Source organism: Lactuca sativa, chromosome 5, assembly GCF_002870075.4.
Source record: "Lactuca sativa cultivar Salinas chromosome 5, Lsat_Salinas_v11, whole genome shotgun sequence".
Classification (NCBI taxonomy): Eukaryota; Viridiplantae; Streptophyta; class Magnoliopsida; order Asterales; family Asteraceae; genus Lactuca; species Lactuca sativa.
Window position 1 is genome coordinate 8,884,243 of NC_056627.2, and position 22,321 is coordinate 8,906,563.

Consider the following 22,321-nt stretch of genomic DNA (forward strand, 5'->3'; position numbering starts at 1 on the left):
AGGACTTAAATCAACTAACTTGAATTTCTCCAATTATAGATAACTAGGTCAGACAACTATGGTCTTCCCGAATCTTTTGGAAAAGGCTTTCCACATGAAGATGATAATCCAATTATAGATGACTAGGTCAGACAACTAACTTGAACTTCTCCAATTATTATTCCTGACCCACATGTTCGAAGACTTGAAAAGTTCAAGGTCAGTCAGGCCCTATTGGCGAGCAAACATGAAGATGGAAGATCTGTGTGTGCACATGTCTTGGAGATGAAGTCACACATTGACAGATTGGGAGTATTAGGAGTCGATGTCTCAAGGATGTTGGTTATTAACTTGGTTCTTCCATCACTTCCCGAGTCGTATAGTCAGTTTGTTAAAGACTACTATATGACCGATCACGATGTGACCCTTATTGATCTTACCAATTTGCTTATTGTTGCTGAGTCTCCAATGATTTGGCGCACTGGTAAAGCAAATTTGATTAGAAGATCTACTTCCCAAACTTCCAGGGACATTGACAATGGAAGCATTGGAAGTCCAAAAAAGGTTCTCTTCCTAAGTGAAAGGGAAAGGCTAAGTCTTAGATTGTCCTATGTACCATTCCAGAAGAGTCTTTTTGTTTCTATTTCCAAGAAAAGGAAAACTGGAAGCGAAGCTGCCCTGACTACGTGAGATTTTTAATCAAATTATATGGCTATACTTCAGGTAAGTCCACTTTCTAACTTTATTAAGTTCATGTTTGTAGATTCTTAATACATGATGTGATAAGATTACATTTTGATGTTTTGTAGGATCAAAGGAAGCTTAAAGGAAAGGTATGCATTGATCGCGAAGAGATGGATATCGATCGCGTGGTTCGATGATCGGATTTTTGAGCTGCTGCTTAAGAGTTATGATAGATTGCATAGAAATTTGTAATAACATAGTTTTCATTTGTAATTGCATTGTAAGGAAAACTTTTTCCGCAATTATATACATAATGAAAAAAAATATTTTATCTTATTTTATATTTCCTTGCAATTGCATATGTGAAAATCGATGTTTGTATTTTTTTAGCAATATGGATTTGTTTCTTCTATTTGTGGTGGTGTCTAAATTTACCAAATAAGGAAAGATTCTCATCACCCAAGTTTCAATTGGACAGAAATTTGGGATCATGAAGCTTGTATTGTATGATGAATGAGAACCTTCATATTTGGGAAATTAGGACTAATTCCTTGTTCACATACATAGCTGAATTAAGTGAAGGACTAGGGGATCGGGTACACTTGGTTGTGCGCTGGTCAGGTCCACTACAAAGAAAGATAAGACTATTCGTTATGGTTTACTAAAGTCAGTAAATATCGTTATGCTTACAAGATTAAGTATATTTTGAGTCATTGAAAAGTCTCAATGTATATCAGAACGAATAAGAAGAATCAAAGTCAGGAGAAAGATGAAAGTTTCCCCAATCTGAAAAGATGGGAGTGTACTTGAGTATCGTGTTTTATGATCATCTTAATGATGATGAAAACCATATCACAATTTGATCGTCTAAGGATGCCTTAGTGCATTTGTTTGGCTATGAAGAGGAATCATGAACTGTTGAAATGGTTAAATCATTTAACATGAATCATACTTCGTTCCAAAATTAAATCTCAAAGTCATACTCCAAGACTGTATTTTGAGTGACATATTAGCAAATGTAGAGTAAAATGTTTTCTACTCTTGAACATTTGAAATTGGTAAGTTTTAATGTTTTGGATAAAACAAAGATCAACTAAGACCAATTGTCAAAAGTGTTTTTCTTGATAAGAAATTGCACTAACTCTTGAATATTTGTTTGTCAAGTAATGTTTCTTAACAGAGAGAAACTTATATGTCAAGAGGTCAGTGGGAGTCTTAAAGATCTTGAAAAAGTTTTAAGAACTAATCAAGAATCAATCTATTGTTAAGCACTAGCTCATGACTTGAGTTTTGTAACCTATCGTGTTGACATATTCTTGTTTCTTTGCTCATTCCAATTAAGGTTGACCATGCACATGAGTTCTATGAGTTCTCAACTGTTTGTATAAGGCTAAGCACCCAGATCAGTGAAAGTTCATTGATCAGTAAGGGTGAGCTGCTCAATAACTTGGAAGACATGGTAGGCTCTTGTGCTACCAAGTGGCAAGGAATTAAGAATAGATAGGTTCACTTCATATGAGTTTGGATTTGTCACTAACATTGTCTTAAGATTATGGGTATGAAAAATTCACATGGATAGGAACACATACACCATAAAAAGTCTAAGTGTCATAAGGTTTCTCTTCAATTCATGAAAATGATTGTGAGGAGAAGCTATCACTAAGTAGATTTTAAAGAGTTAGTAGTTGTGATATTTGCATTCTCAAATTAGATTATGACTATGGCATCTCTCTTCATAGTTTGAATTGTGATAAATGACAAAAGGTGTAAACATTTGAGACGTATTGCTATAAGTTCTAAAATTGTTTAGACACACATATGAGCTTTCTAATAAAAGGTTTGTGAGCTTAGATAATGTCTTTATCGAAGCATCTCGTGTCGGAAATCTGAACTTTGGTAAGAAAGTCCATAAAGTATTGATTTCTAGAAGTCCAATTGATTTCTAGATTTATGTCATAGCTAGTGGGAGCATCAATGTCATGCAAGTAACAAAATAATTGTTATGCTAGTGGGAGCATGATTATTATGGTAAGCGTTGCAAGTTAGCAATATTAATTATAGAAAACAAAATTTTCAATTCGCAAGGTTGTTTTGCTATAATGAAGGCAGAGGAACTTATACTTCATTTCAATTCTAAAAGTTTAGATTGAGAATTTAATAAAATTTAGTCAAGGACATATATGAATGTTATGTTGAAAAGATTCGACATAAGCAAATTCTATATATGGAAATGTTATACCAAGAGACTAGTAAATTATCAAGTCTTTATGTAAGACATTATATCATGTCCAATATGCTTCGGATATAGGATCGATTTCATATGCTATAATATTCACATGTTCTATTTTTCCAAATTCCTAGGGCATTAAAATGGAAAATGGACTACAACTGGATATGACTAAAGTTATTAAACAACCGCTAAGAACAATCTAAGGTTCGTCAAAGATTGGTTGTTTATGGAAAGTTGGAAGTATAGTAGTGGATGGACCATATTGACATTATCATGAATAGAGAGGGTTTTATTAACAATGAGTTGTCATATTGTAAATATGGAAATGTTTCCATATGTGACAACCCGAAATTTATTCCGTCATTTTTAACCTCCTTCCGTTAATAACCCTCGCTTTATTTATTTGTCCGTTAACCTTTTGGAGGAGGTTAATTAATTTGGGAATTTTATAATGACTTGGTAATGGTTGAAATAAATTAGAAATACCACAATATTTCCTTGAAATTTTTTAGTTACAACCAAGTCAAAATACAACCGTTTAATCGGTGCGACCAAAAAGCCCCGTTTAACGGCAATATCTGGTAGATTTACACTGAGCCCAACTCCAACCCCTATATAAGGAGGAGTGAACACCATTTCCACCCTTTTCACCCTCTCTCTACACTCTCTCTCTACAACTTGTTTTCGAGCCAAAAACGTCCGTTTCGAGCCCTAAACGAGTAAGCAATCTACCCTAACTTGTTGTATGGCTTATCCAACATACAAATTCGAGTTTAAGACATAAAATAGGGACAAACTTATGTGTTTACGGCCCAAGAACACTCTTGGACCGTGAACACCATTTAATGGGGTTTTTAAGCCCCAAAACCCCTCCAAATTACCCCTAAGGCTTAGATATGACTTGTAGGCTTATGGAGTCAGACTTAGAACGCCTTGAACTATATTTTTGGGGAGAAAACATGAGTTTACTACCCAAGAACTTGCTTGGGCCGTAAACTCCTCTTCATGGGGAGTAAACTCATATTTGAGTGTTCAAAAGCCACTTAAACACACAAATAGCCTTAGATTAAATTCTAGAATCGACCACCAACAAGTTAGGGACCTTAAACTTGATTAAAACAACTCCATAAGGAGTTCACGGCCGTAAACCCCTCATGAATGGGTACCTGGGTCGTAAACTCCTATAAAGGGGTTAAATGGTGCTCTAAACTCCCCATTTGACTTAGAAAAATGCATAGGATTTATTCTCTATCATTTAAGCCCTTAAAACACCCAAGGAATATGTCCATATGAGGTTATGGGAGTAAACTCCTTTGTTTAGGGCCGTAAACTCCCATTTGGTCCATTTAGGTGCCTTAAATCCATTCATACACTTTATATTTTGACCTAGCAAAATTCCACAATTGATATAAGGCCTTTAAGAATCCTAGAACACCCTCACCATTAGTTTATAGCCGTAAACTCACGGGGAGTTAGTCCCAGCGCCGTGAACTCTATATAGAGTTTACTCTTGAAGAGTAAACTCCCTATCTAGGCCATACACACCCTTAGATGTTACCCGGGACACTCCAAGCACTTAACCAAAGTGTTTTCCGCACTTTAGGATGCGTATACTTGTTTAATTGGTATTATATGTACTAATTGTATGTAAACATATATTATCATATGTTAATAGATCACTAAGTGTGTCCAAGTCTTCACTTGACACCGAGCACCCAACGGGCTCCTTCGTCGGATCCACTTACATCAGGTGAGTTCATACCCCTAAATGAACCTTTTAAATGTTTCTACATGTTTTATGGGGAAAGGAGGAATACAAGTTAAACATGCCAGTTATCATATCAATCACATGTGATTGATAACCTGCATGCACAAGGATTTATTACATTGTTAACTGTTTTAACAAGTATGACACTGTATATGGTTCTCTAAAATGTCTTTACGTGTTCAAAATTTTCCTTAAATTGATTTTCGCACTGAATGTTTTCTCAAAGTTTCATTTTAAACTTGTTTATGAAAGGTTTTCAAAGGATTTCGAAACGTTTTCTAACTTTTTTTACACAAGAATACAAAGTCATGATTTTCTTACGTATAAGGGTTTTCCAAAGTTTTCATCAAAGACTTCTTCCATGTTTTTATACTCCTACTTGGTTAAGATACTCCTGCTTCACTTCTGCTTAGTTTAAACGCCTACATGACAACACTTTCACTTCGTGATACGCTTAGACCTGTTAACGTTCCTACTTCACTTATACTTGTTAAACGCTTCTACATTGTTAATACTTCTATTTCGTAGACGCTTATACCTTAGTAGCACTTCTACTTTGTTAACGCTCCTACTTCACGATACGCTTATACTTCATGATTCTCTTATACCTCACGATTCGCTTATACTTCACGATTCGCTTATACCTCACGATTCGCTTATGCTTCACAATTCGCTTATACTTCACGATACGCTTCAACTTGTTAAACACTTAAACATAGTTAGATGTATGTCTGTGCTTGTATAGATGCATATAAATAATGTTTGAAGCACTTAGGAAGGCTTGTTCGCCCTATTTCCTTTTCTTCGTTGAGATGTGGTCTGGTGGGATCGGATGTCCGTCCGAAGGTCGTTCGATCATTAGTTATATATTATGTATACAAGAATAGTCATATAGGTTTACATTAGTTAGTTCAGTTGTGAGTCTCTATCATTAGTCCAGTATTTTACATCAGATCTCACTACACGAGATACATCCTCAGTACACGGGCTTCTCTGTTGTCACGTTGGTAACCAGAGTCTCTTGTAGGGAGAGCGGACATTGTGTGTATAGATCTATACGAGATTGACACCACCGCACCCTGACTGGTAGCTACAGTCCACGGTCTACCAAGCCAAGGGGTGACAAATGTCATATTCATACCGACGCTTGCAGGGCATCAAGTTCTCTAGTGTCTATCAGTATGGTTACGAGTATCTCGGGGTTACCTTATAATTCATGGCTTTAAGGTAACGGGTTTTAGATACTATATTCACTGTGTTCACTATACTCACTGTATTCACTGTGTTCACTATACTCAATGTATTCACTGTGTTCACTGTATTCACTGTGTTCACTGTATCCACTGTTTTAGACCTTGCTAGATGTATCATTCAGTTGACACTGTCTGGGGTCTGTCTCCACTATTTTGGACCTTACTAGTGGTATCTTTCATCTGACACTGTCTAGGGTCCGTCTTCACTGTTTTAGACCTTACTAGCTATATCTTTCATTTTATACCGTCTAGGGTCTGTGTCTCCTTTTATTAGACTGAGTCAGGCATGTCGTTCAGTTGATACTCTCCTGGAGTCAATGATTCCTTTTGCCTTAGTCAGCAGTCCTCACTGTTGAGGCATATGTTATTTTCCCTGGTATTCTCCTACTTCCTTAAAAATCAAATCCCGTATTTGATAATGATAGTGTTTAAGGAAAACTACTTTCTACCACATAACTCTGACCAGTCTTGGTAGAAGACTGCTTTTTAATTAGAAAATATAGGATTTTCTGGAAAGGACTCTATTTCACTGTATGCTTGAAAACTACTACTTATATAAATTTATTTGTAATAAATGACACTAAATACTTATGAACTCACCAGCATTTGTAAAAATGCTGATACTCGTTTTTCAAATAACTTGTATTCTCAGGTTGGTTATAGACAGTTACATCTCAGGCGGTTTTGTTGAAGACAGTTTGGTACCAAGCTGCACCTATATTACCACTTGTATTACTTGATGTTTCTATGTAATGTAAACCATGTAAAACTATTAACATTAATGCAATGGTTGTTGTACTTTGATTACTATACTGCATAAGTTGTGATACTTGACATGACGTCATCCACCCCAGAACGTTTTCGCCGTTTCGGTTTTGGGGTGTGACAGATTGGTATCAGAGCATTGTTTATAGTGAGCTAGGTATATCAATTGATAAAAGATATACAGCCTATAAATATATAGGGATAAAACACTCTAACCAAGACTTATACTTTAAAATATAACCATATTTTACCAAAGTATAGGAACATCCAGAACCTAAACACCCGAACACAAGTATCACAAGAAGAACAAGAATAAAAGTCTTCGGATGTTGAGCATTACCGTCAAACCTGGGAAGTTATGTAATCGTAAGCTGGAATAAATGTAACCTAATAAACTACATTTATTCGAGATGCGATGAACGTGTGCTTGGGAGTGATAGTGGTGTTGCAACAGGTCTCAAACTTACCAACTAGGAATGCTAGAGCCAAACATAAAGTTTAAAAATACTATAGGAGTATTTTGGAATACTAAAAGACTCACACTAATCCCAGAATCATATTCAGAAGATAAGAAACAAACGAGAATTAAAATACCATAGGGATATTTTAGGATCCATAACTAACCTTGTGTGAAGAACTAAAAAGATCGTTATTGATATACCTACAATTACAGAGAGTATACTCCCAAGGTTATATATAATAAGGATCCCATAGGCTAAGAATGTGTGGTTTCACCCTATTTCCTTTTCCTCGTTGGGATGTGGATCTAGAGTAGTATCACATATTTGAAGGCCTATCGGATCTAAGCTATATATGATTTGTATACCCTTTGTAATCATAGCAGGACTCGATATGGATCACCCAGTGAAATGTTAATATTCTCTTAGGATTCTCTAGACATTTCCATTATCGCGCGAACACTGTAGAAAACCCTATCCACTTCAGTGCTCGACAGAAAAGTTGATTTAGACCCAGAAGAGGTTCATTGAGAAGATTTCCGGTTCGGAAATAAATGAACTAGGTCGAGACTATTGAATTCACCAAGTGCCTATATCTTTTAGAGACAGCGGTGAAGAAATTCACCTAAACTTCTGAGATTTCCAGTCATCCATCATGAAGTGATGACACTTAGAGTCGGAATCAGGAACAAGGCGGAGTAGAGATTCAATATGTCCATACGAGAAAAGAACCCTAGGTAACTAGCCGAAGAAAACCAATGCCGATTCCAGACAAAGATACGAGGCAGACAAAGGGAGGCAGTACATGGAACCTGAGAAGTGTCTTTTCCTCATGTTCGTCACGCTAATACACCCATAAAATATTACAATTTAGTGAGTTAGTGGTTACACTACTCACCCTATGTGTTAGGTAAATCGCCTTTTCCTATTTCCATTAACACATTTAGAGCGGATCCCAACACCTCTATTGAGGTTGTTTAGCCATAAGTCTTCATGAGCCTTTCTTCCCGCGGGCTTCGTTCCGAACTATTCTCAAATGTTTCCAAGCCGGAGAGTGAAACCTTCCCAGTATAAAGGTAACTTAGTAGGAACGACTCCCATCTTATGGCTTTTTCCGATACTCACACTCCTACCTTGTACACCAGGACTACATCATAGGGATCTAGGTCGACACTCAGACAACCAATATCCAAGGCACGGGAAAAATTTAGGCCTAACATAGTAAGGATAGATATGTCCAGGGTTAACCATCGTCCCTCATCCGCTTGAGTTCCTTTCCGTATAGGAAAAACCATGCCTCCGAGCAAGCGTAACCAATCCACTAGCAGGAAACCTACTCTCCTACTCGATGAAGCTACGTTCCAAGCTGCACTCTCGGTAGCAGTAGCAGCTGTCCTAGCTCAACTGAATGTTAACAACGCCAATGTTAGCAAGAGCCCTATCGGAAATTTCGATCCTAGTAGTGGACAGTAGCAACCAACCTCTGCATACCCAGCCACCCAAGAACCTCAGTGAAATCAACTGAAGAGAAAGATCAAGATTGAGGAGGGAAGTACCTCGGATCAAGGACCTTCCGAAGGGCAACGAGCTGAGACAGTCAATATCCCTGCCAATCCTTCCATCCCTACACCTAGGAGACCATAGCTAGGAAACCTTCCCCACAGCAACAAGTGTAGCTACCACCATCATGGGGTATGTCGGGAGCTCTATTGTGCTAGGTGCCACATGATGGGGCATACTGCTCGCGTCTGTAGAACCCCGGTTGAGTTTATTACATCAACCGCCAATGTGGCAGACAACCCAGTTTACCACCTATGTGGTAAGGATGGACACTTCAAGAAGAACTATCCAAACTGACAGAAACAACAAAAACTAAGGAGGAGTCTGACTCTACTGCTTAGGGAGAAGCATCCAGGAACCCGGTAGAATTTTAAGTACGTCTCTCAAATTCCGATAACTAACTGAGAACATAAAAAGACTAATTCTAAATGTAATTATTTACCCGTTAAGGCAAAAGTCGCAGCACTGTTATAAAATTTAAAATTTCATCAGGTAAAACTATAATGGCTAAACATATACGTTATGACCATGTATAATTGAGATGGATAGGCCTAGAGTGAGTGAAGGCGCCTCATTTCCTGTTCCTCATTTGGTTGTGGATTTAAGGCGGAGTTGCTCAGTCAATAGTCGTCCCCATCTTAATTATGCATGACTAGTATATGTGAGGCCATTATAGAAATGCCTTGTGAGAATCCATACATAAAAAGGTACTCTATTCAGAAACACTAAAGACTCTCTATTGTTTCGCGTCGGCTCTATCAGTATCCGCGACAGCGATACACGGGAGGAAACCCGAGACGCCTAGAACTTTTGTGCCTGTTCAACACATGACTCTATCGACCCTCATTATATATCATGTCGAAGTGTGCCAACTTTGACGCCTCTATTAATCATGGTTCGACCCCATGCAACCATGTGTAAATCCTTTGTGCTATGTAAAAACAACTTTCTCTGTAGCCAGTTGGCAAATAAAGGTTCTTCCGAACCTAAACAAAATAAAAATAATAAAGACTAATGTGATTCGTCAGTCGTCACTCTTATTTCAAACCTTCCGAAGTACCCAGGAGAGGGGTACCACATGCTGTTAACCAACCCTCCTTAGACAGATAGAAAGTGAAGCAAAGGCACTGTAGGCATTCCAGAAGATGATAACCATCCGAATCATACCTCGTAGAGCCCTCAGAAAGACCCTTCACCCTATCCCATGGAACGAGAGCTAGAGTCAAGAGAATCCCTATGGATTGAGCTACTATAATGAACACAAAACCAAAATTGTTGTCATCCCGGTTTAGCCAACATAGTAGCTAACACCCTCGGTTGATAAAGAAATATGAGTCGTAAGAGTCAAGGATATTGACTACAACCATCCATTCACCCTTAATCCCCCGAATTAAGCATCGCAGCGGTTATCTCGGAAATCCGAAAGCTGCGATGAGTTAAACTCTTAGAAGAATGGATGAGGAGATTAAAGTTCCGAGTGATGGAACCCTATACTCACTAGATTTGACCTAGCTCAAGAAAACTCAGAACCTTCGGAAGAGTAGTTGCAGAAGATGTTCGCACTACTCAGGCACTTTGTCCACCCTGTTACAGACGAGTAGTGCCTAGGATCCTCCGCCCCATCACATGGAGGAAGTCACCGTCGCCTTGTAGACGATAGACTACATTCTCTGAAGTGAACACTAGAATACCGAGAACCACAGGATAACCTTCGCAGCCAAGAATACTTGGTTAAAATGTGGAAGTAGTTTCGTTAAGCCTTATAACCCAGATCCCGAAGAGATTATAGACTGGACACCAGTCTAGGTGTTAGTCGATGGGTTATACAAGAGCACACGTTTTCCGCACAAAAATAAACCAACACCATGGAAATTAGGGCATGTCTTACAAGATTCATTGGACTATCAGGTGTTCCACGAATACTATCTCTCGCAGAAATAGTAGAACCACCTCCCGCGATAGTCCAACACTCATCTGGTGAAACCCTATCTCCCCGAACCTGAGGGTTTCCGTTAGGAATATCTCAAGATTCATTAGTGCAGGTTCATGTTGCACAAGATTGAGATAGCCACTCTACAACACAAAGATACCGTAGACACACAACCTATCCGATGATCTAGAAAGTCTCTAAAAGCCAATTGAAAGGAAACGCAAAACCAAGGACAACTCGAGCTTCCTAAGAACCAACCTAAAGGACTACACTTCCAGTATGAGAGAGAACGTTAGGAACTTCTGAATGGAAATCACGCCAGTGATGATCTCTCCACAGAATTACACTATGTTCTAAGTACTGAAAAGCTCTACCCTTCCGACAGCTTAGGACCATCCGAGATTCCTTACGGAGATTGGTCCAACCCTCGTCAGACCACTACTACTTTCAGAAATTCCTCAAGTTTCACCACAAATCGATTCACTCCATAGACTTGATAAGTGTTTGCCCGACGTCACCCTTTGTATCCCACTCATCTTGAGAGAAACCGTTGAGAACCCTAACTTCGTAGACATACCTGTAGGAAATCGCTAACTGCACGAGACGGAATCCGCATCCCATAAGTGAAGTTTTGTTGGAATAACAAACACAGGCCAAAGTTCACTTGGGAGTGCGAGGACAAACCGAATAGGAAGTACCCTCCTGCCTCTACTCGGTCATTCATACCTACTTCCTTTCCTAAACCTGAATTTCGGGACGAAATTCCCTCTAACGGGGGGATAATGTGACAACCCGAAATTTATTCCGTCATTTTTAACCTCCTTCCGTTAATAAGCCTCACTTTATTTATTTGTCCGTTAACCTTTTAGAAGACGTTAATTAATTTAGGACTTTTATAATGACTTGATAAGGGTTTAAATAAATTAGAAACACCACAATATTCCCTTGAAAATTTTTAGTTTCAACCAAATGAAAATACGACCGTTTAATCAGGTGCGACCAAAAAGCCCCGTTTAACGGCAGTATCACGTAGAATTACACTGAGCCCCAACTCCAACCCCTATATAAGGAGGAGTGAACTCCATTTCCACCCTTTTCACCCTCTCTTTACACTCTCTCTCTACACCTTGTTTTCGAGCCAAAAACTTCCGTTTCAAGCCCCAAACGAGTAAGCAATCTACCCTACCTTGTTGTATGGCTTATCCAACATACAAATTCGAGTTTAAGACATAAAATAGGGACAAAATTATGTGTTTACGGTCCAAGAACACTCTTGGACCGTGAACACCATTTAATGGGGTTTTTAAGCCCCAAAACCCCTCCAAATTACCCCTAAGGCTTAGATATGACTTGTAGGCTTATAGAATTGGACTTAGAATGCCTTGAACTATAATTTTGGGGAGTAAACATGAGTTTACTGCCCAAGAACTTGCTTGGGCCATAAACTCCTCTTCATGGGGAGTAAACTCATATTTGAGTGTTTAAAAGTCACTTAAACATACAAATAGCCTTAGATTAAATTCTAGAGTCGACCACCAACAAGTTAGGGACCTTAAACTTGATTACAACAACTCCATAAGGAGTTCACAACCGTAAACCCCTCATGAATGGGTACCTGGGCCGTAAACTCTTATAAAGGGTTTAAATGGTGCCCTAAACTCCCCATTTGACATAGAAAAATGCATAGGATTTATTCTCTATCATTTAAGCCCTTAAAACACCCAAGGAATATGTCCATAGGAGCTTACGACCGTAAACTCCTTTGTTTAGGGCCGTAAACTCCCATTTGGTCCATTTAGGTGCCTTAAATCCATCCATACACTTTATATTTGGACCTAGAAAAATTCCACAATTGATATAAGGCCTTTAAGCATCCTAGAACACCCTCACCATGAGTTTACGGCTGTAAACTCATGGGGAGTTAGTCCCAGGGCCGTGAACTCTATATAGAGTTTACTCTTGAAGAGTAAACTCCCTATCTAGGCCATACACACCCTTAGATGTTACCCGGGACACTCCAAGCACTTAACCAAAGTGTTTTTCCGCACTTTAGGATGTGGATACTTGTTTAATTGGTATTATATGTACTGATTGTATGTAAACATATGTTATCATATGTTAATAGGTCACTAAGTGTGTCCAAGTCTTTACTTGACACCGAGCACCCAACTGACTCCTTCGTCGGATCCGCTTACATCAGGTGAGTTCATACCCCTGAGTGAACCTTTTAAATGTTTTTAAATGTTTTATGGGGGGAATACAAGTTAAACATGCCAGTTATCATATCAATCACATGTGATTGATAACCCACATGCATAAGGATTTATTACACTGTTAAGTATTTTACCAAGTATGACATTGTAAATGGTTCTCTAAAACGTCTTTACGTGTTCAAAGTTTTCCTTAAATTGACTTTCGCACTGAATGTTTTATCAAAGTTTCATTTTAAACTTGTTTATGAAAGGTTTTCAAACGATTTCCAAACGTTTTCAAACTTATATTACACAAGAATACAAAATCATGATCTTCTTACGTATAAGGGTTTTCCAAAGTTTTCATCAAACACTTCTTCCATGTTTTTATACTCCTACTTTGTTAAGATACTCCTGCTTCACTTCTGCTTAGTTTAAACGCCTACTTGATAACACTTTCACTTCGTGATACACTTAGACCTGTTAACGTTCCTACTTCACTTATACTTGTTAAACGCTTCTACTTTGTTAATACTACTATTTCGTAGACACTTATACCTTAGTAGCACTTCTACTTTGTTAACGCTCCTACTTCACGATACGCTTATACTTCACGATTCGCTTATACCTCACGATTCGCTTATACCTCACGATTTGCTTATGCTTCACGATTCGCTTATACTTCACGATACGGTTCCACTTGTTAAACACTTAAACATAGTTAGATGTATGCCTGTGCTTGTATAGATGCATATAATTAATGTTTGAAGCACTTAGGAAGGCTTGTTCGCCCTATTTCCTTTTCTTCGTTGAGATGTGGTCTGGTGGGATCGGATGTCCGTCCGAAGGTCGTTCGATCATTAGTTATATATTATGTATACAAGCATAGTCATATAGGTTTACATTAGTCAGTTCAGTTGTGAGTCTCTATCATTAGTCCAATATTTTACATCAGATCTCACTACACGAGATACATCTTCAGTACACGGGCTTCTCTGTTGTCAAGTTGGTAACCAGAGTCTCTTGTAGGGAGAGCGGACATAGTGTGTATAGATCTATACGGGATTGACACCACCGCACCCTGACTGCTAGCTACAGTCCACGGTCTACCAAGCCAAGGTGTGACAAATGTCATATTCATACCGACGCTTGCAGGGCGTCAAGTTCTCTAGTGTCTATCAGTATGGTTACGAGTATCTCGGGGTTACCTTATAATTCATGGCTTTAAAGTAACGGGTTTTATATACTGTATTCACTGTGTTGACGGTACTCACTGTATTCACTGTGTTCACTATACTCAATGTATTCACTGTATTCACTGTGTTCAATGTATCCATTGTTTTAGACCTTCCTAGATGTATCATTTAGTTGACACTGTCTGGGGTCTGTCTCCACTATTTTGTACCTTACTAGTGGTATCTTTCATTTGACACTGTCTAGGGTCCGTCTTCACTGTTTTAGACCTTACTAGCTGTATCTTTCATTTGATATCGTCTGGGGTCTGTGTCTCCTTTTATTAGACTGAGCCAGGCGTGTCGTTCAGTCGATACTCTCCTGGAGTCTATGATTCCTTTTGCCTTAGTCAGCAGTCCTTACTGTTGAGGCATATGTTATTTTCCCTGGTATTCTCCTACTTCCTTAAAAATCAAATCCCGTATTTGATAATGATAGTGTTTAAGGAAAACTACTTTTTACCACATAACTCTGACCAGTCTTGGTAGAAGACTGCTTTTTAATTAGAAAATATAGGATTTTCTGGAAAGGACTCTATTTCACTGTATGCCTGAAAACTACTACTTATATAAATTTATTTGTAATAAATGACACTAAATACTTATGAACTCACCAGCATTTGTAAAAATGCTGATACTCGCTTTTCAAATAACTTGTATTCTCAGGTTAGCTATAGACAGGTACATCTCAGGCGGTTTTGTTAAAGACAGTTTAGTACCAAGCTGCACCTATATTACCACTTGTATTACTTGATGTTTCTATGTAATGTAAACCATGTGAAACTATTACTATTAATGCAATGGTTGTTGTACTTTGATTACTATACTGCATATGTTGTGATACTTGACATGACGTCATCCAACCCAGTTTGTTTCCGCCGTTCCTGTTTTGGGGTGTGACACCATAATGGGAGTTGGATATCAAGAATCTATGAGAAAGTTAGAAACTTTTATGCAAGAAGGATGTTCAAAGGAATGTTCTTTGAATTTGAGACTTCAGGTCTATGGAATTGTCTTGTAACAATCTCCAATGGAAAGTTTTTTAATTGACACAGTCTCTGTGACTTGTGTACATAGTCATTATAAAAGGATCACTGCATATAAGTTTAAAGTCTAACAAATTACAATAAAGTGGCAAGAACTTGGTATTCTTACACTTGCGATAAGGATTTGGCATTTTGAAATGAGTATCATTGGAAATTTTTACAATTGATCTATTTCACAAAGTAAGGACCGTAGGTAAACATAGTGTAGTGTGCATGCTTGGAGCATGGGATCGTTATTGTTTTAATTCAAGTATTAGTTAATAAATCGAAACAATATACAATGAATAATGTTTAATCAATATGGTGATTAAATAAAAGGTATTTTATTTATACTTAAAATTTTTGGAGCCATATTGGATTAGTACTATTATTGTGTTTCACTTTGCATGTTTTGACTTCCTGGATAATAAGATTATTCAAACCATCCACAGTCGATCATACTTTGGAAGTAGGTAATGAAGCTAGACTGTCATGAGTTGGCTTGTAGATTGTCTAAGGCGTTAGACATAGCAAAAGTTTTTTACACCATTTGTGAGTACTCATAAAATAAGATTTTAGTATTGGATTAACCCACGCTCACCTGAATCACCTCATGGAATCTATCACGAGGGATTGTGAGAAAATAATATCATATAATCTTCAAACTAAAATATATTAGTTGTTGAGTCAGAGCTCCTTGTGCATTGATTATCCGAAAACACATCAGTAACTTGATGTTATAAAATGTGTCGTTGTGCATGACTCAATGGGTAGCTAGTACAAGCATATAATGTTAAAGTTTATCTGTTCCTTTTGTCCTAAAAGGATTAAAAGCGATATCTTAGGCCCCTAGATGATTCTGTTTTGACCATGTGCGGGGCCCGGTCAGTACTAAATTGATGTGTTCAGTTATGTTCTATGTCAGACGAATCGGAAATCGGGAAACAAATTGCAGGACAACAAGTATGACTATATTCCATGTATTTGTATGCATAGATATCTTGAGAACAGAGGAATATATGATCCCTAATATAAAGGATGTGTCATTGAATGGTTCAGAGTAGACAGTGGCTTTTGAAAGCTACGATTTCTAAGTCGGATTTTGAAGTGGCATTAGCAGCTATAGTTATTAAAGTTATCCAAGTGGGAGACTGTTGGAGTTGGTGTCTAAGTCCATAACTATAATTGGGATGTACTTGAGCCAATTGTAACATGGTCCTTTTGGGTTGCCTTCATCAGTGCAATTTGATAGGATGGACTTTTGAGAATAAGGTTATTTGTGATTCACTAATATATTATAAGTATAATATATTATTTGAGAAATTATGTTATTTAATTAGTATTGATCAAGAATTCATTTTGTGATCAAAATAAACTAATCAAAATATATGGCGATTGATTATGTAAATTAATGATTCTTATAGTGTGGGCCAATGATCCATGGTTATTTAGGATAGGCTAAACCAATGTGATAATCCATGGATAGTCCATAGAGGCTTTTACCCATGGAGCCTAAGTAATACGAAAGGTCATTAGAGTTTGCAAAGATGTAACCCTAGCACTATAAATGGAACCCCTCATGACCAAAATCGGTTACACCATCATTCTAAGAGTTTGATATTGGTTTCGTGCTATGTAACCTATTCTCTCAATCCTCCTCTTGCATTTGGTGTTTGTAACACAATAGAGGGATCACACTTGAGGTGCTAAAGCTTTCAAAGGCCAAGAACTACACCCTACATCAAGAGGTATTCATCTAAACTAGTTTTTTTTATGTTGTATAACTTCAATTCTATGCTAGTTAGGATGTATGCTTTGGAAAATTGAAAATTTATGTATAATTATAGAAAACATAGATCCAAAGCATCTAGGGTTGCGTGTGAATCATAGGAGTGTTATAGTGCTTATAACCCAACAAGAGTATACATTAAAAAACTTACCATATTGAGTGTTTTTTGATGTTTAGAGATGGAACTTGTGTCTCCAGATTCGGCTATTAGTACCAGCACATCAAATGTTGATCGGAGCATCAACATCAACGTTAGGGTGACACACTGATCAAATTCAGCTTCAACATCGAAGTCAGGGCGACACGTTGATCAACTTTAGCTACAACATTATCATTTTTGAGATTGGTTTCAACTTCAGCAGATAGTACCATCAACATATGAGACTTTAGCATATCACCTTATCATTTTATCATTAATGTACAACCATCAACGTATGGACACACTGATCAATCTTCAGTTGATGGTGTATTCAAGTCTTTGGTGTTGATAGAGTCTTGATGGTCTTTTAGTCACCAAGAGATGTTCCTCAGTTTTCGACATATGAACTTCCATTTGCATATATTCAGATTAAATATAACTATAATGTATATATTTTGCATCATCAAATCTATAGAACTATCTGACCCAACAATCCTATACAAAAGAGATACAATTTCTCAAATTTGAGATATTTTTCCAACATAGCGATGTTTCACCACTAACCTTGTGTCACGTTTCATATTTCTATAGGAGGCCTTACCGACCAAGCCAGGGCGTAGCGTGCCCCTTGTCTAGGAGTGGCGCACATTGCCCAAAAATAGTGTGTGAATAGATGGAATGTCGTTCATTCTTCCTCACACCTCCAACTTAATACCTCTATAATCCTTACTACATTGGTCCAAAATTTATTTACTAATTTGGAGTATTAGCGAGGCTGTGGAGCGTCTCATATCCCGATAAATAGAAGCTTTCGGGACGGAATTCTATCTACGATGTAACATCCTGACTCCCAGGTATAACATTTATATAATTTTTATGATTATGATTGAGCAAATCGATGAGTTGAAGGTCCCAACTCGTCGAGTAGAGACAGATTTGGCCGTGTGAGTTTTATGACCAACTCGAAGAGTTGGAGGGACCAACTCGTCGACTTGGCACTATGAGTGGAAACACTAATTTTATGGGGTCATGTCCTACTTAATGGACCTTAAGCCCTCATTTCCGCCTTAAATGTCACCTTACTCCCCTGTGTGAAACCCTAATCGTTTAGAGTGGTCTAAGAGCGAAAGAGAGCTAACTTTGTGAATTCTAGTGGACTATTGGAAGAAAAGAAAAGAGTATCAAGGCTTGGAACAAGAAAGGACTGTTGGATCCAGTGTTTATCCATCCTTAGCTTCTGTGTGAGGTAAAAGTCACCACCATGCTTATTATATTGATTAGATCTAATTTTTGGGAAGCTTTAGGGCTTTTTCCATCTTTCCTTGAGACTTTGAGTGTTTTGAGCTTGCCAAGAGATTAAGACTTTAGATCTGGACCTTGTAAGGTCCCTTAAGCCTAAAGGTCCAAAATTTATCAAGCTAGAGGAGAGATTTTATGCTTAGGAGCCTGAATCGAACTTGTATTGGTATTTTAAGCCCTAAGTGTAATGCATGGAAATAAATCTTGCAACTTTGTATTGTATCTCAGCCTTGGGAGCCTAGATCTGGAGTTTGGTGTTGTAACACTGCCTTAAAATTCTGAATGAGAACATAGACTGAAGAGACTCATCGAGTCGGTGAGCTGACTTGACGAGTCGGCTAGGTTTTTCCCTAACGATTTTGGGCACGAGTAACTCGGCGAGTTGATGAGACAACTCGACGAGTTAATTTGTATTTTTGCTAAATTGCTGAAGGAACGATGGAACTTGATGAGTTACATCAATGCACTCGACGCGTCGGGTCAACATGGGTTGTGAATCGAGTGTTGACTTCTATTGATTTAGGGTTTGGTCAAGACAGGGATTATGGGGACACGAGATGAAGTTATGATTTTCAGGATCTTGGATTTTGTTTAAACGATTATGAATATGTGTTTTTGATAAATTGTCATTTTAGGGATTTGTGAATTGTGTTGATGAGATTCATGTGATTTTAAAATGTATATTATGTATGAAAATTTACAGTGTTACAAGCTGGTATCAGCGCCTTGGTTTGAGGGATTCAAATGTACCCTCGGGTGTGTCTGGACTCAAACTAGGGATTTGAGATTTTTTTTTCAAAAGAAATGATTTTTCTAAAATGATAAAGAGTATTAAGAGAAAAATGAATTGGCCCAGTGTGTACAATCAGCGAGAGCCCAAACGGTGATTTCAAAAAATACCCTTACTTATTTGTGTTATGAGATATTCATGAGATGCATGCTAGAGGATAGGCTAGGTATTTCATATTTTAGGGCTAGAGTTGCTTGATTTGCGATGCCTTAGCTTAGGAGATACTATTGATCGATGTTATATGTTATTTGCCTTGAGTATGTGATGAGTAAGACTATCTAGCAGGAATCACTTAGAAGGAGTTCTAATTTGAGAGATAATATATGAGAGATACCTGGATGAGCATGTGAAGGGTCTTCTGAGAGAGTAGTCTTATATTCATAAGAGATAGAGTAACTATGAATTGGGATCCTCGGAGGAGGACTTGGGTTGACTACAGGTTAGTGTGGAAGGTAGTATTGGGCTCGTACTACTAAAAGCACCAGATCTGTATTCAAACCAGGTAAGAATCCTTAGGATACAAAGGAACATGTGGGGACAAGTAATCAAGTGTGAGTATACTTGAGCTAGTCACTGATGAATTTCTGTTTGTGTTTAAGAGATATTATGGTGGGTACACACCACAACCCCGGGAGTAGTGGGACCAGTCATGAGGAGATTCGTAGGAACATTGCGAAGTAGGTGGCCGCAGCCATTCGGGAGGTGATACCAGAGATGTTTGGGTTTATTAAGACCACACTGATTGAGACATTTGATGAGTGATATGTTGCTGTTACTGAGGCTGTTGTTGTTGCAGCCACCGCAACCGTAGCTGCTGCTAGGCCATAGGGAGGTCACTCGTTGTTGTTCCGGGAGTTCAACAGCATGAAGCCACCATATTTGATGGTACACAGGATCCGATTGCGGCCATGAGATTGATCTCTGATATTGAGGGATGCTTTTATACGTGTCCATGGCCAGATCACTTGATAGTTAGGTTTGCACTGAACCGACTTCACTTGGGTGCGAAGGACTGGTGGAAGTTTGTGACCACCAGTTTTACTCCTGCAGATCATGTTGTAGTGACATGGGAAAGGTTTACACACTTGTTCTGAGATGAGTATGTTCCCCCGGTGGAGAGTGAATGGTTAGCCCAGGAGTTTCTGTCTCTCAAGCAGAAGACAAAAATTGTGACTAAGATCACGAGGACGTTCCATGAAAGGGAGCTGTTTTGCGTTGAGCATGTGTCTACTATGCAGCCACGTGTGAGCCGATATCTGAGCATACTGAGGAAGGATATAAGGGAGTTTGTGGCATACTCGTCATACCGGACATTGGATGAGCTTCTGACCAGTGCCAGGTGGAGGGAGATTAAGCTAGAGTCACATAACATAGAGGAGGAAGAGTGTCAAGGTAGAGACAGTAGACAGATAGAGTCGCAGCCGTCGAGGAAGCGGGTAAAGCCGACTGATGCCAGAGCTGGGGGCTAGAAGGTCCGTACTTGTGGAAAGTGCGACAAGAGTCACAAGGGATCTTGTCGGGCGGGGGTTTGCTACAGATGTGGCAAAGATGGGCACATTGTGAAGGATTTCCCCAAGGGATTTGCAATTTGTTTTCACTTCAACCAGACCGGCCATCGGAATCTCGAGTACCCTCATCTCCTTCAAGGATCTACACCTGCTGCTTTATGTGCTACGTAGAGTTCGGCTAGCGAAGGTCAGGATAACGAGGGTTCGTGGGAGATCCTTTCAGCTGACAGTGGAGGAGGTCCGCTCAGCACCTGACGTCGTGGTTGGTATATATTTCCTTTTTTGTGTTATTTTGAGATATGTTGTTCTTATATTGTGTTGTGTATAGATACTTTTCTTATGACTTTTGTAGCTGATTTGGTGTTATTTGACTCGGTTGAGAGTCAATCCTTCGTGTCTTTAGCTTTCAGTCGTCACATCTGTATCTAACGTGAGGCGTTGAGTCGACCTTTGAGGGTTTTTATAGGCGATGAGCATGCAATTTTTGCTACTATTGTGATCTGGGGGTGTGTACTAGAGATTTTTGGTGTTTAGTTCCCGATAGACCTGGTGCCGATCGTGATGGGTGATGTATGTGTCATAGTGGGCATGGACTAGTTGAGTCGGTTTGGAACTGTGATCGACTGCGAGCATCAGATGGTGACCATACAAGACCCTAGTGGGGGAGTGCTTACGGTGTATGGCGAGGGTACCCGATCTGGATCCGATTTTTGCTCTGTTGCCATAGCGAGACAAAGTCTACAGCAGGGTTGTATGGGCTTTTTGGCATACGTGATGGATACATAGGTTGCTACTGAGAGGCCGAGTTCTATCATTGAGGTTCCGATAGTTTGTGAGTATCCGGATGTTTTTCCCGAAGAGTTGTCGGGTGTGCCTCCCGATAGGTGTAACAGCCCAAAATCTTAAGTATTGTTAAATTGCATTTTGGGGTGTTTTAGAAGGGGGACTCGGCGAGTTGGAGCCAGACTCGCCGAGTAGGGTCGCAGAGTTGGTCGCGGGTTCGCGACTGGACTCGACGAGTCCAGGTATGGACTCGGCGAGTCGACGCTGTTCAGCAGAAACCCTAGCCGTTTCGTATTGGGTCGTATTTAAGGGTTGTTATGTCGTCATTTCACGTCTTTTGGCCGATTGTGGAGATCCCTAGACGTCTGTGGCATCTAGAACAAGCTTGAAGACCATTATTGACCTTGAAGAAGTTGTTAGGCAAGAAGAAGAAGAGTTTTGGCCAAAGGAATATCAAGAGGATCGAGTTCTGAGGTTTGGAGACACAGAGAGGGTGTTATTCAGGTAATATTTCGAATTATCCTCTGCTATGTTGATGTGTTATGGAATTAGGGTTTATGAAACCCATTTGGTGATTTGATGGATTAGTATGTTGTTATACAAGAGTTTATACCCTGGTAATAGGATGATTAGAGGTCCAGAAGTCCCATTAGTGCGTTTTTCGGGAATATACGTATCTCAGGAAGCAGTTCGATTGACTGCATGGCGTGGACTCGCCGAGTCGGATGATCAGACTCGGCGAGTAGCTTGAAGATTCACTAGGACTCGCCGAGTTGTTCTTCAGACTCGGCGAGTAGCTTGAAGATCTACTGGAACTCGTCGAGTCGTTCTTCAGACTCGGCGAGTGGTGTCAGGATGCTTATACTCGTCGAGTTACCCCTTTGCACTCGACGAGTCCAGTCAGGATTGACCGTTGACCTGTATATATATTAGAGGG